This window comes from Cryptomeria japonica, chromosome 3 (genome assembly GCF_030272615.1).
Source record: "Cryptomeria japonica chromosome 3, Sugi_1.0, whole genome shotgun sequence".
Classification (NCBI taxonomy): Eukaryota; Viridiplantae; Streptophyta; class Pinopsida; order Cupressales; family Cupressaceae; genus Cryptomeria; species Cryptomeria japonica.
In genome coordinates this window covers 637,727,564-637,741,409 of record NC_081407.1, presented here as the reverse complement: position 1 = coordinate 637,741,409, position 13,846 = coordinate 637,727,564, and positions in this window count along the sequence as shown.

Below are 13,846 nucleotides of genomic sequence, written 5' to 3'. Positions count from 1 at the left end.
ACTGGTAAGCACATTGACTGGGAAACATATATCATGGAGCCTGCACATCCCTGGAGTATAGCCAATTCAACTCGGAATATTTGTAAATGAAATCCTGCAAGGATTAAATGTTTTATTTGTAAAATTCAACTTTAATAAAAATTATTATTTTTTTAAACAATAATAAGAATAAAAGCCCAAGTTTCCTTCTTTCCCACATCATACATTTAATAATGACAAGGAATCATCTCAATTGACTAATACTAGCACACTATTTTATTAGTTTATATCATAGTTTTTATCAGCCGAGAGTTAGAAATGTGATGGTAGAGGAGAATAGGAAATGTATGGGTGGTAGAGGGGAGTTAGAGAAGGTTAATGCACATGCTAGGTATAATGGTAACGAACAACAATGTCGTTTATGAGGCAATTAAATTTAGTCGGTAGAAACCTAAATTTAGGACAATTGCCAAATCAACACGGTATATCAATTTGACCATTGCATTTTGTGAGCATGTTAAGGTGCATGTGAATCTTAGGAGGATCATGTATCTCAAAGCATGCAACAGTTACAAATATGTTGTACGTTTTTTTGTTAAAAAGGCAGCGTTAACTAGGGTGCTGACCCTTTACATAGCCAAAAGGCTATCAATTTTAAAGAGACCAAGCAGTGGTGCAAACCCCAAACAAACAAAGTCGGATAGGCCAAACAACCTGTCAAACCAGCAACAACCCAACCCAACTCAAGAGTGGGGAGAAATACCCAAAACTTGACGAAGGGGGGGCTAGGAAAGGGGGGTAGCTATCCCCTTTCGCCTGCGACAAACAACTGTAGGTTTGGGTAGAGCATTAGCACCCGAAGGAGGGTCATCAAGAGCATCACTAATCCTAGGAGACTCCCTAATAACTTGAGCATCACCAGCAACAGCTAGGGCATCCAAATCCAAAACCAGAATGGAGACACCAGTCGTGGGGAACCAGAACCCACTACTAAAGGAGCAATGCGCACAGACCCAGCAGCAAAAGGGGAGGGAAGGCAATGGACAAGAGCATCGAGAAGCAACCCCCACCACTACCCACAACAACAACGCCATTCGCAATGGCAGGGGCCAACGTAGGGGAGTCATTGTGAGCATGAGAGGAGGATTTTGAAAACGCCTGGGCAAGAGACATTCTTGAAGAAATAATACAAATATGTTGTATGTTTCAAAGAATGGGATGCAAATGAAATACTAACAAAATGAAACATGGATACAAAATTTAGAAACAAATTCAACTATATAAATAGAAGACATTTGCATATGAATATTATCATAATTCATGTCATAATTAGGTATTTGTATTTTAACTTATACAAATTGTGTGTTCCTTGGAATGTCAAGGGAAAAATACTAAAATTGAAATATATATAGACTAAATTAACAATAATAAGATAAATTATATATATGCATCAAGACTTAATATTTCTTTTATATATTTAGACATTATTCAAACATCAAATTAAATAGTAATAAAATTACAAAAAAAATCTTCAAGAAAAAAACATAATTTATTGTAAAGAATGTATTTAACTTATACAAATTGTGTGTACATTGAAATATACTTAGACTAATTTAACACAATAAGATAAATTATATATATGCATCAAAATTTAATATTTCTTTTATGTATTTAGACATTATTCAAACATCAAATTAAAGAGTAATAATGACAAAAGAAATCCTCAAGAATTTACACTAAAATTGAAGATTCCTGAATTTTTTAACATGTGTGTGTAATTTGAACATATCATTTAATTATTTTTGATATAAAATTCATGTCTTCCATATGTCGTTGACTAATCTGCATAGGTTATACTGGTACTTTCAAAGTGCGTTCAGTTTCAAGAATCAAATGTCACAAGTTGAGGCTATAACCATGTGCCAAAGGAAAAGTATGATCAAATATTTGAACTCAACTAATTTTTTAATATCTGGCTTACAAAGACGTGATTGTATTGGAAATAAAATGTAATTGTTCTTACTCACAGATCTGATCAATTTTTCATTTAAAAATAGAAACATTTATTTAATCAAAAATTAATAATAAAAATCTACCCTAATTTCTTTCATTTCAAGTACGGCATAAATTCACCACTTTAAACAGTTTACTATCAAAATCCACATGTACTCTCTACTAAACTACATTTTGCATGCATGCCTATTAGAACGGTGTCAAAAGGAACACTTGGCGAAAGCTTTCTGTGCATTAGGTTTTTAGCCTTGAAGGGAGACTTTGCAAAACGATATTTGGGGAGCCTTCAAAATCGGCAACTTGAATTTGTAGCTTACCCTACTACAAACAAGGAGTATCTGTCCAAATACCATGATTGGATGGTGTCCACATTGTTTTGGAATACAATCTAAATGAATTATCTCTAGTCTTCAAATATCACAACAGTCTGCAGATAAGGAGATCAGGAATGCCATCTAAAGTGTATATTCCACCAATGTTGAAGTAATGTGCAAGCTTGATTGGTGTACTAGGACGCAAGAAGCAAACGCCATTCACAGCATAATGGTGTTTCCCATTGATGAGTGGAGCAAAATTTCCAAGCTTGAAAGTTCTATCAATGGTGATGTTTCCATATTCTCCCCCTTCCAAATTGTGGATTTCTCTGAATTTGTCATAACAAGCTTTAGCTTTATCTAAATATCTGTATTGATTTTACCACCAAATACACTTCTTTTTATGGAATTTTTAGCTCACAATCCCCTTACGAGTACCCAAATATTTTTTCTTCTCAGATTATTTAGAGGCCACGTCCATGTTTTAAAAAAGTTATTCATTCCAGGCACTCAAAAGATAATGATGTACCGAAATATTCCTTTTTAAGAAGAAGAAGAATCAAAGTTGGACTAGAAAAATTATTCATAACCAGGTGACTGCCACAAATTTAATTAAACAAATTATATCAAATAAGATAAGATGGCTTTTAATGTTATATGTAGGCCAAATTCATGGAGTACCTAGAAAATTGTGCTTATTTAGATGATTTTCTACCATTCTTTTGTTCATATAGAATTTTCCAAAGTTCTGTTTGAGTTACTCAATTTAGGATTTTCATGTTTTAGGTCAATGACTGAAAATATATGTTTTGATTGAAGGTATTACTATCTGCAACTGTCACCTGTTTGGACAGTCAAGAATTGAAACCACTTGTGCCTGCTGCGCTGGGAAGAGGTTTCAATTGGTAGCTGAAGAGCCCTCCCGCAGCCAGCTGGTGATGAAAAACGAAAATTGAAATTAGCATTCTTTACAAGTCTTTCTGAAAATTTCTTAGCAAGGGTAGTTTATAAATTTGTTTTTAGTTTGAAATAGAAATAAATTATTTTTGTAAAGATTTTTAACTGTTAATAAAATGTGTGTAAAGATTTTTAACTATTATTGAAATATGTCAAATCCCAACTTCAAAGCGTAGTCAGAGTTGAAGCTTGGCTCAGGCTTTTAAGAATAAAAATCTGGTATAATCAAGTTTCATTGTTTGATTATCAACAAGTGAATGTTCAATTTACAGATCCTCAGATTGTTTGATATTTTTCTTCAAACGAGATTTGTCTGGAAAATTTTCTTGATATTTTTTCAAATAAGATTTGTCTGGAAAAATTTCTCCCATGGTTGTGGGAATCGCTTTGAGAAAAAGTCATAATAGAAGCTTAACAGTGAGTGCATTTACTGAATTGATGTGCTTTGTAAAAAGATCGAAAACCAATTAAATGGCAATGCTGATTTTTGGGTGTTTAATTGAAAGGAAATGGAGAGGGCGCTCTATTGGAGTTGTTGTCTTCTCATCCGGATCCCAAAGCGAGACAAAGCATGAGAAAAGTTCGGCATATGTTGAGATTAGAGCCTAAGGTACCCCATAATCCACTCATTGCTAAAAGAGACATTTTAGATATGTTTGTTCATCAAGAATGATATCAGACGGGATACCATTTGTAGGGAATCTAGAGTTTTCACGTGACAGATGTTAAACAATGGTTTCTTAGACCTCTTATAGGAGGATACAAGTTGAAATAGGAAGACTACAACTGTACATTTTTATATTTACCTGAGAAATAGATGAGTTATTTGTCTTATTTCCCCTGCTCCACAATGCATTTCTGGGTTCAAGTGGCATCTCTTGCTAATTTATGAACTCTATATTTATTATAATTTTATTTATGAAGATTTGCACAGGGTTAATTAGTTGCCAAAAAATTCTTCACATCAGATGCCCGAGCTCGTGGATTATTTAATAGGGCATTGCTATTTTGACATTTGCAGAGATAATTTCCTAGGTTCGTTCGCTTCATATCTTGTTCCATTTCGGGTGGTCTGCCTTATTACGACGAGTAAGTGTTTTAGAATTCGTTTTGCCCAATATTGATCTCTACAATTTTTTATATTTCTATTGATAATTTTTTTTTTGTCTGCCTCATTTGTTAGGTATTGCGTGGTTAAGGTTTCCTGGAAAAGCTCATTATTTTTAAGTTGCTTTTTCATCCATTTGATGCTCCTTTAATGTTTTTGTAATCTATATATATTTGTTTGAAGTTGCTATGATTACTAAGCGGGGAATGGTATAACAGAAACCCTTCACTCGCAATGTCGTGCTGCACCAAATAGATAATTTTGTGATTCCTCGGAAGCTTATATCTGAATGTCTGAATGTTCTAATTTCATTGATGTTAATATGTGTCATTACCTCAAAAAGTTTGCAGTAAAATTTTGGATTATTTGCTTCAATTTTGTTGAACACATGCGATGAAATTGGGGTTGTTGTTGTAGATTTTGATTTTTGTGAGGGCTTAGAAATAAGAAAGGTGCACTGACTAAATTCAGGTTTACAAATAAAAAGTAAAGACTGAACATAATACCTGTATATGTGTGCCCTGTCACTGTGGGTTCTCTAGGCTGTCAAATATATTGAACAAAATACCTGTCTATGTGTTCTGGCACTGGGTTCTCTTAGCTGTTATGGCACTGTGCGTTCTCTTGGTTGTTTTCTAGCATGGGTTTCATTATCTGATTACGGCAATGGGGAAGCTTTATTTAGATTTAGCTATGCTTCAAGTACCTTCCAGAACTTTGGGCAAGAAAAAATAAAAAGCTAAAAAATACTGTAACCTGATTGGATAGCCAAAAAAAGTTTCTTTTTTTATAAAAATAATTAACAACATCATCCAATCATAATTAAAAGAAAATGATTTACTATTAATTATCAAATATTTTTAATATTGAAACATTTGAAAAACAATAAAAAGCTAAAAAAATTTAATTTAATTTTTTTTTTTGGAGGACTTAAGAATGGGGGGACAGGCTCAGACTGGGGGGACAGGCTCAGACTGGAACCCAACAAAGTGGACGAGTTCAAAGCCAAACCGGCGGCCTGGTTTGTGTGCACCAAAGGCGGTATTGACAAATTCATGGAAAATATGAAGGGCAATGACGAGAGGCTCTCCAAACAATTTGTGACTTCTTGGGAGGACAGAAGGGTGACGATGGGGGAATCTCTTTTGTAATCAACAAAGAGGTTATTGCTCAGGCGACGGGCCTATCAATGGAGGGGAGAAAATGGAAAAAGTAGAGCTGAATCATGGATTCTACCAGCCTCAACTAATTTTTCCACCAAGGAGAGAACCCTATCAAGAGGGCTGGAGGTTTCAACAGGGAGGAGCTTCCCCACCCATGGGATGAAGTCTGCTACATTGTGATGAAATATTTTACTCTGAGGGCAAGTATGGCATTTTTTACTACTACCATCTTCCGTTCCTGAACCATTTGAGGAACAAAGACCTCATTTCCATTCTATTCTTTCTTCTGCATTCGATGGATGCTAACATTAAGGATATAGCCGAAGCTAAGAAGAAAGGGAAAGATTTTCCCATCCTACATCAGGGCCTCATGCTCTGCCTGTATAACTTTCACCTTGCCCTCTGCCCGCCCCATTCCATTTCTGTGCAGAATGTCAGCCCCTCGACCCAACCCCTGGTCAATATTAACTCAAGCCCTCAGTGCCCGAAATTTGGATCCTCCAGCAAGAAATCCAAGAATCATTCCCTGGAGGAGGTGAGGACCCCTAAAAGAGTCAAAATTCAAGAGATTGACTTGGACTTGGACATTACCGAAGAAGCCAACACCCCCCGCCGCTTGAGCAAATTGGCCACTAAACCCTCGGAGAAACCCTTGCGAGACCCCTCTTCCTCGCACGACACGGGCAAATCCATTCCGTATGTTAAAGCACCCCTAACCCAACACAAATAGACCCCCCATTCTGTGAGCTCCACCCAGGTTTCTGAAAGCCCTGTCTCCTCTATGAATCTAGAGCCAGCCAATTTCCCTTCCCCGACTTTTAGGATTGAAAAAATGTTGGTTGTTGAAGAGGCCAGTAGCATGAAGGAAGAAGAGCCCAACCTGACTGAGCTCGAAAAAAAGATAGAGGCCCTCTCTGATACTATGCAGGTGATTACCAGCAGAATGGAGGCGATGGAGTCCAATATGCACGATGTTTCCAAGTTCGCGTTGAATGTCATGAGATGCTCGACGATGACACTGTGCCTGTTGCAGGATACCATGACCAAAGGGAAAGGCAAAGAGGAGGACGACTACAAAGGCATGTTCAAGTTCCTCATGAAGGAATGGGCTCGAAAGTTGCTCCCTAAGAAGAGCTAAGGGAAAAAGAATTAACTGTCTGCATGTGGTGGTGTTTTTTGTCTATGTTGTGTAGTTGCGGGTTGGATAAGCCCAGTTTTGGCTTATGTTTATATTTTGTTGGTTATAGCCCTACGTGGCTTATGAACTATACTCTGACTGGGTTTTTTTTATTGCTGATAAACTCTCGTAATATGGTTTTTATTTTTGATAGAGGTAAAAGGCTGCTACTTTGCTATTAATGTGTGAACAATGGCCCTGCCACTGTTCTCTTAATTGTACCTATGGGTCAGCCCCCTCATTTTTGGCTGCTTTTATTATAAAAAACAAGTTAGTTTTTTTTATTTTACCTCCAAAATTATTTTCTAACATCAATTTAAATTTAGATGTATGACAAGTGGCAAGTATCATTCCTAAGTTAGTGGGGCAATTTCTAGCCCCACCCCAATTTCAATGACTTAAATATTTTGTCCTAAAAAGTAGGGGCTACTATCTTTTAGGAATAGATTCTAAATAATCCCATAGCATAATTTTTTTTCTTTTATGGGATCTCTTGCTCCATGAAAATAGAAGCTTAAGCCCCCTTATGGGATCACACTCTAATAGATGAAGGGGAAAGCATTGCAAGCAAGGGCAAGTGAAGGTTTCAAGGGCGTAGCAGATGTGAGGATAGAGGAAGGGCTCACACAATGATGACCTCGGATCCGACAGAGAGGGGAACCAACTTTACCACATAAGGAAACATATCCTTTTTCAGCTTTCAACGTGTTTGTTGGGCCCAGGCCGAGACAAAGTGTGCCAAAACCGGTCCCCCTATTTTCTTTTCTTCTATCTTCACTCTTTTTTTTTGCATTTTCTTCCAAAATGGGATAAAACAAAACTTGTACAACCGATATAACAACAATGCACAAAACTATACGGGGGTCTAATAGTGGTGAGTCAGAGGGAAACTTAGCAGTGGTATGTCAATATGAAGAAGTCCCATTTTTCAAGGGGAAACATTTTTTTATATCATTTGGGGTTAAAGGTGGGGTAGGTTTCAATACTAATCTTCAAGCTTAGTTGATGGGCTCAATGTTAAATTTTTTTGCCAAGAGGGCTGGAAGCATTCTGCAACCTTACCTAAAGGACATCAACCTATGACAAAATTTGAAGGTATAATAGGATCGTAGTAATCTATCATGACATATTTTCTCCAAAGACAAGCAGGCCCAACACAAACGAAAGATTGATACTCGTAAATGTAAACAGTACAAAGGCATTTTAAGTCGTAGACAGATTCAAAAACTAAAGCAAACACATATGAAACGATGTATAATGATTTTGTCGAGAGTGAACAATTTTATTTGGCAAGACTTGCCAAACCAGAGTGGAGCAATTGGTGCAGAAAGAGAATGAAAAATGAAGGGTTACAAGAACAAGTAGAAGTTAATGAGAATCCCAAAATAAATTTGTTCCATGCAGAAGTATGCATATCAAACAAAGATGACAATATGGAAGATAAACAAGGCAAAAAAATATTTTATAGTCCAACATCAACACCACTATTTTGGTCTTCTAAGTTATATGTGGAGGAGCTCATGGACGTAAAAAAGAGGCTTGAGACCCTAGAAGCAAGGAAATGGGAAGAGGAAAACAAAGTGTACGAAGCAATAGAGTATATGTGAGAGAGAGAGAGAGAGAGAGAGAGAGAGAGAGAGAGAGAGAGAGAGAGAGAGAGAGAGAGAGAGAGAGAGAGAATCTCAGACATGCAAATCAAAATGGAAATAGGACATCAAGAGTTGGAAGCCATAAAACGAGAACTAGAAAAATGGAAATCAAATAAGTATAAGGGATTGAATTGATAAAGGGAGAGGACATAACACAAGTAGAAGAAATTCAATTAGCTTTAGTTGACTTGGTAAAGAGTCTAAACTAAGGGAGCAAATAGAAGAGGCTAAATCTTGGTTACAAGTTGTAAACAGATTAACAAACAAACAAAAGGGAATCATTGAGCAACAAATCAAAATACAAATAAGGGAAGAACAAGGCAAACATGGCAAGGCTACAAATATCAAAGGATTGAAAGACTTCAAAGAAAAATAAAGAACCAACATTCTAGCTAAGGACTTTCTTAGAGATAAGTTGGAGTGGATAGGGGTTATTTGACAAGAAAATAGGATAGGAAAGAAGATAGACAAAGGAAGAGATAGGCATATAAGAGTTATTCTAAGAAACATAGAGGATGAGAATATGATCCTTAGAAATAGAAGGCTACTTAGAGGTTCATAATTCGACCTAGATGAAGATCTGACTTTTTCTTAATAGGAGGAACAAAGGAAGGAATGGGGTAATAAAGACAACAAGAAATGAGGGAAAGTGGGCATGATTGAAGAATGAGAAAGTTCAAATTAGGGAGCATTTCTCGAATAAGAAATGGGAAATAGGGGCCCCACGGGATTGCTTAAGTGTAGTGAGTTGGAACTGCATGGGCTATCCATGGAGAAGAGGTCCTAGGGTGGGGCCCATAGCAGAGGGGAAAGATATTATCATTTTTGTTGAAACACATGAGCATGACGGTTGCAAGATCTCGTATTTTCAAGGTTACAAGAAATTTTTAGTTCGAAACAAAGGGAATGGGATAGGTAAAGGACATGGTGGAGTCACATTGCTTTATAAATGAGAAGTGGTATGGAATCGTAAAAGTTGAAAAAGAGGACCCAAATAAACAATACATTTGGCTGCAAATAACAACGAATGAGATAATTTTCAGATTGGTTGCTTGTTACTTCGCTCCTAAAAAATCTAAGTTCTACAAGAGGTGGAACTTAGACAATGAAGACCCATATGCATCTTTAAAAAAATATATCTCCCTATTCAACACCTTAGGAAAAATAATGCTAATAGGCTACTTCAATGCAAGGACAACTAATGACCAATCTCTACAATTGAGTAGTGGTGAAAATGGGGAAAATAATCCTCTATGGTTGGAAAAAGGCGGGGGTGAATCTTGGGAAAGAGCTTCACAAGATAATAATGTGGATGTCTCACACCTTGGGATAAAATTATTGGGGATGTGCAGTTTGTTTGGTATGGTTATTTGCAATAGAATGAGAGGTTGGCCAACATCAGGGGGTATCACTTGCAAAACCTATAATGGTCAGAGTGTGGTAGATTACTTTATTTGTTCTCAGAACCTAACATCTAGAGTGTTGGAGTTTGACATTGGAGATTCTCCCATAGAAATGAAATCTAATCATATGCCTCTTTTTGTTAAGTTGGGCTTTGCCCCAAGCAACCCACAAAATAAACAAGTTCTCTACATGCAAAAGAAAACAACCGCTAAAGTCAAAATCCTCATAAATCAAGAAAATATGAACATCTTTAGTGTTGTTCTTAAGCAACAATTTTATGAAATAAATAATATTTTGGTTGATGAAAAGGTCAATAAGGAGGATGACCATGTTCATAGTAGTTTGTTGATTCTTATAATATGCAAGGCTTTGAGTGCTTATAAAAGGACTTGCAGTAGGTAGAGGGTTGCAAATACTTTTCCCGCAAAATCATGGTACGATGAAGAGTGTAAGGCAGCCAAGAGATCTTTGAAGGGGTAATATTTGAGCAAAGAAAAAAAGAAGTATGCAGAATTGATTCAAGCAAAAAAATAAGAATATGTAAATGCAAGAAGAAAGGAGTTAATCTCTCTTGGTAAACACAACCCCAAAGATATTTTGGAAGGAACTACAACAAAGGAGAAAACAAACTAAAAATAGTATTACATATGCTCAATGACTAGAATATTAAAAGCTTCTTTGTGAGTGGATACATGAGAAGAACTTCCCTCCCATAGTGAACACCTCACAGGAGCTATTCACAATGGATGGTATCAAACAAGAAATAAAGATTTTAGCAAATGGTAAGGTGATTGATATTGATGGGCTTCAAGCTAAAGTGTTTAAGTGGGGGTTGAGCTTCTCGCTCCTCACATAAAAGGAATCTTCAATAGTGTCATTTGAGATGGTTTCTCAGTGGATTGGACAACTTGTGTGGTTATTCCTCCCTTTAAAATTGGAAATATCAATAACCCATCTAACTACTACACTATTATCGTCAACCCCCTTCTAGGCAAACTTTTTGGGAGCATGGTGGAATGTAGAATTAGTAGTTGGGTAGAAGGTGAAGGAGAAAGGGCCAAAGGTCAAGTTGGTTTTAGACCTAAACATTCCACCATTGATCATTGCATCACCCTTTGACATTTGATAGAGAAAATACGAGACAATAAAGGAGAAGAAACATATTGTTGTTTTCTAGATTTTAAAAAAGCCTTTGACATGGTGCCTAGAGATAAGCTATGGAACAAAATGGAAGAATTGGGTATCCCTGACATGTATAAAGGGGCAGTGCATAGACTATATGAGAGAGTTAGAGCTAAAATCAAAACTCATGAAGGAATGTCAAAGTGTTTTGGTGGTGATTTTGGCATTAAGCAGGGATGCCCTCTATCCCCCACTTTGTTTGGTTTATACATTGTTAAATAAGAAACATGGTTGAACAAATTGGATGGAGAAGGTGTTCAACTTGTGGGCTATATGGTGAAATTACTTTTATATGCCGATGATCTTATCTTAATCTCTAAAACAATTCATGGTTTGAGATCACTTAAGGGCTCTAAAGCACTTTTGTCAGGAGGTAGGGATGTAGGTGAAAATTACCAAAACCAAGATCATGATTATCTCTTTAAAGAGGAAAGAAAAACAAATTGCCTTCCTTTTTGAAGGCAATCCCTTGGATATTGTGAAAGAATACAAATATCTTGGATTGACTTCCACTATAAGATTAGTTGGGAGACTTGTAGAGCCAAAAGGATGCAGGGGGATAGAAAGCATCATATCTACTCCAAAATAGCTGCAAAAAAGATAAAGGACTGGAAAACCAAGATAACTATTTTTAGTTTGTTGGTTTCGTCGATTGCTCTCTATGGTTGTGAAGTTTGGGAGGCAACATGTCAAATTATGGATGGAGGTAGTTAGAGAGAATTAAAAAACACCTAATCACAAGAAATATCAAAGTTAAAACATCAGTATCATATGAAATCCTTTTAGCGGAAGCAGGTACTTTTTCATTGGAGGCATCAATGATAACCCAGTTAATAAGTTATCTAAAGAAGGTTGAAAACATAGATAACCAATGGTGGTCCAAAATTGTGATGGAAGAGGGTCTTAACTGTAGGAAGAAAACCTGGATGAAACAAAACAAAAAGTGGTTGAACAAGTGGAACATCAAGCTGCATGAATGTCCTAATACCAATGAGGAAATAAAAAATTTTGTCATAGAAAAGTTTCAAATTGCCATGTGGACTAATCACATTGGATGTAAAAAGGCATATTACATCAAAGAGTTTAACCCAACTTGGGAACATAGAGAGAAAGCATATATAGGGGCAGTTATTAAAGGGATGGCAAGGTTGTTAGTGGTACAATTAATGACTAGTTTGCATCATCTCAGATGTGAAACGGGTAGGTGGAAAAGGCCCAAAGAGGTATAATTGCTTGTTCTACAAGATGGGTGCAATTGAGATAAAATGACATCTTCTAATTAAATGCATAATGTATGATGATATATAAGCTCAGTCTGAGATCATCTTGAAGACTGACAACATGCATCATGTTTATTTGACAAGGATAAGATCAACCAAATTGCTAGTTTTCTAGTCAAGATACATAGCAAAAGATTAGACATGGAAAGCAATATGCAGATGGTTTAGGGTTGTGATTTTCTTAGTCTCATAGACTGATTAGTCTCATGGATGTCAGTATAATCATTCATTCATTCAACAATAAAACTCAATGTCTAGAGCACCAGTAGTCAGTATATCATACATCTCCTGTACACCCAACTTTTCAATTACTAACTTAGAAAAAAAAGATAACTAAAAGTTTAATAATAATTTTCACATTTACTAATAGTTGCTTTTTTTTTAAACTCTTTTGGACCATAATTAGTCTATTTGTGCTCAACCATTAGGTCATTTGTACATATATATTGGTAATTTGAAATGCATGGTTATTGTAGCATCTTTGAGTAGGCATCAGGCGACACTTTGAAAATGTGTACTTTTTAAACTTTGCATGCGTAACAGATCCCACAACATGCATTGTTACTGCATAGACTTAAAAAAAGCTATAAATAGTTAAGTCACATACAAAGACCAAAAAAAATAATCTTGAAATCCAATGTACTCTTTAGGATCTATGAGTGCGTGAAGTTAGCTATAATGGCTATTGTACGCTTCTCTAACAATCACACCAATGGGTACATCAAAGAGATGTGGAAGTTGAAATAGGGGAAACACAAGAATAATGGAAAAACAATAATCTGTAAAGTGATCAATTTTTTTGTAAGTTCAACAAAAAACTCATTTATCATATAGAAATCAAGGATAGGAAAATGTATATGTTAGAATTTGTAGTGTATATATACATAAAAACATGATCAATGTCCAACGATGTTCTTAACAATTATCTATAATATAATCACAATACCTTTAGACAATTTCAATTACCTATCAAGTAAATTGCTAGATTGGAGTAAATTCTACAAAATGACATGATTTTGAACATTTCATATACTTACAAAACACCATAAATCTATCAAATAAAATTCTATAAAGTAACTTCTATATAATTACAAACACTATAGAATGAACACATGATTTACATTGTCTTTACTTGAATACAAGTAGTTTTTTATTAATTGTGTAAATGATCTAATTGCACAAAAGGTAGATGAAATAAATTGAAGAGAAATAAAGTTTCAAAAGAATAGGCAACATCAATATATTTGATATATCAAAAGAATTGTATAAACTTGATGTTTATATATGCAAAAGTATAAGAATTTAAAATATTTGTTAATATTCAATAATACATGCTTGGTAAGTTTTTGAAGAGTTAATTTGAAATGAACTATGTAAAGAGAATAATAATTTTTTTACATCTAATTGAATGTAATATTGAATACTTATGTTATTATAGACGTATAAATCTGACCACTGTCTTATATAAATATTTATTTTAACCCCATTCCTCCAATTAATTAAATCTTATTTAATTAAATTCTTCATTTTCATCTATTTGATTAAATAAATTATTCAATTTATTTAATTAAATTCACATAAACCTTTTCTAGCCTTTAATTAAATACATCACTTTATTTA